Genomic DNA, 2,868 nt, shown 5'->3' on the forward strand with positions numbered 1-2,868 from the left:
CACTTACTCTCTGATAGAGCTTCCCCCACTCTCACTTGAAAAACTCTATTTGAAAGAAATGCCTAAATAAATAGTAGCAGCTCTCCTCTCAATCTCAATTCAAGAATTGTTTTAAGTATACCATATCTCCAAGTGGTATCATATGCCTTTTCAAGGTCAAAAAAGACTGTCACATGGTGCGGTTTGGAAGCAAAGGCTTCACAAAAAGAGGACTTAAGTCTTATTAACACATCAGTCGTTGAGTGCATTTTTCTGAATCCACATTGAATCGGTGATAAAATACCCTTCTTTTCAAGGTACCACATCAGTCTTGCATTGACCATCTTCTCCATAATTTTACATAAACAAGATGTCAGTGCAATAGGTCGGTAGATTGTTGCTAAAAACTTGAACTTACCAGGTTTTAAAAAGGCTAAAATAATGGCTAGTTCCCAAACACTTGGGTAACTATGATCATGCCATATTCTATTGATAATGGTTAAAATAGATAACTTTGTATTAAAATGTACATGTTTAGTCATTGCATATGGAATTCCATCGGGTCCAGGGGCTGTATCGTTACATGTAGCGAGTGCGGAATCAAGTTCTCTTTCAGTAAAAGGAGAATTATACGATTCTTCCTTTCCTGTTGAAAAATTTAAAATTTTCTTTTCTTCAATGCTCCTGTACTGGTGACCAGGAGCTGCTACACTCTTGCGTGAAACATTTGAAAAGTGGTCAGCCAGGGCATTGCTAACTTCATTTGCTTCCATCACATACTGACCATTCACTTTCAACACTGGTGGTTGGTTTGGGGTAAATTTACCAGCAATCTTTTTTTATTTTCCTCCATACAGAAGATGTTGGTGTTCTACAATTAATGGAGGAAACAAAAGCCACCCAAGATTAGCGTCTAGCTTCTTTCATGGCACGACAGAACTGTGCTCTACACTTTTTGTAGGTTATCAAATCTTCATCCGTACAGCGTCTACGCAATCTAGTCAAGAGATTTTCTGGTGGCTCTGTGCAACGCTGTTAATTTTGAAGACCACCACGGTACTGGTCGTCTTTTGAATAGTCTTGTGGTTTTGGGAATCAAAAAGATTCCTGTTGTATAGAGAGTTCCATTCAGTAGGTCTATGGCATCATCAACACTCTCAAACTACTCTGCACTACCCTCTATTTCACTTAGCTCACGAAATTTAACCCTGTCTGCCTTGTTTAGATTCCACCGTGGCAATCTTTATAAAGGCGGACCCTTGTTGGTGTTTATAAGGATTGGTGCATGATCACTAGTATGCCAATCATCTAATGTCCTCCAATCGAAATCAAGAAGGCAGTTAGAGCTTGCAATTGAAAGGTCAATGCATGACAAGGTACTTGTCTGAATATGGAAGTGTGTGGGCTCTCCTGTATTAAGGAGTCCTACATCCTCGTTTTCCACAATTGATGAGATAATATTGCCCCTGGTGTTTGCTAAAACATCACCCCACAAAGGATGTCTACCATTCAAATCTCCAAGTAAAAGAAAAGGTTGAGGGAGCTGTTGAACCACCTCTACTAAATCATCATACGATACGTTATCATTTGGAGGCAAGTACAGCGAACAGATTGGATATTTTCTCCCTATATCAATCTGTACAACAGCCACTGCCTGCAGAGGTGTACAGACAGATAAAGGTAGTTGGGGAACATCTCGACGAACGTATGTGAGACTTCCGCCATGGCTCCCCACTCCGTGATCATAAGGTGTCCTATAACTAATATATTCGTGAGGACAAGGGATATTGGCATCAAGCTTGCTCTCCTGTAGACATACAATTATGGGGGAATGCTCGTGAATTAAGAGCTTAAGTTCTTCATATTTGGCCCTCAAACCCTGACAATTCCATTGCAAAATGGATGAAAAAGCTATGTATTATTTTCTGGAAGACATCTTTGATGAAGTCTTCCCATTGACAGTTTTTGATTTGACAATATTTTCTGTAGGCTTCTTAAGTTTGGGTCTTGATAAGTTAGGTTTTATATTAGCCTTTTCGATATTGTTCTTATCTAATTCTTGTGGGGGATGGTGGACCTCCACTTGAATTTTTGATTGATTCAAGAAGTTTTCCTGTTGATCTGAAATATCAACAGGCAAGATATCATATCTATTTGATGTCATAAATTTGGTGTTTTTAATGGATGGGGGTGAGAGAGATGGAGGTCTCTCTCTTTTCCTATTGACAGGTGGTGATTTATTAGGTTTTGATGTTTTCCCAACTACAGGTGCACCTGATATAACTGTTTTATGTGGAACCTCCATGAAATCAGGCAAAGATATAGCCTTAGAGAGGTTAGTATTATCCTTTGTAGGGGGGAGGACAAAGGTTTACTAGAGGTGAGCAAAGTCTTACGTGATATTCTTGCCTTATCCTCTAGAATTCTATCAGAAGATGGCAAATTTCTTTTCTGGGGAATAGAGTCAGTATTAGGTGGGTTGGATGTCTCCTGCCTCATTTTTTTTCCTGATTTCAATACTTTTGCATAACTTGCTGATTTACTCAATAGTCACTTGGCATGCCCCACACTTATGTGTTCGATACTGGATTTATTGAGAGCAGCCTCGTCCAACTTATATTGCTGGCAGTTCCGATCAGTAAATTTGTGATTCAAATTGCAGTTTATATAATTGGCCTCTAGTGTACATTCTACATGGTAAACATTGGAGCAAGTATTACACATTTTATAATTCTTGCAAACTTTAGATGGATGCCCATATCTAAAGCAATTAAAACATTGCAGCGGTTTCTGCTTAAAAGTTCGAACTTTAATTCGTTCATTTTCTATGTAAATGTGGAAAGGCAAATCAGCATCCTGGAAAGTCAGGATAATCATTGACGTTCCAGG

This window comes from Palaemon carinicauda, chromosome 42 (genome assembly GCF_036898095.1).
Source record: "Palaemon carinicauda isolate YSFRI2023 chromosome 42, ASM3689809v2, whole genome shotgun sequence".
Taxonomy (NCBI): domain Eukaryota; kingdom Metazoa; phylum Arthropoda; class Malacostraca; order Decapoda; family Palaemonidae; genus Palaemon; species Palaemon carinicauda.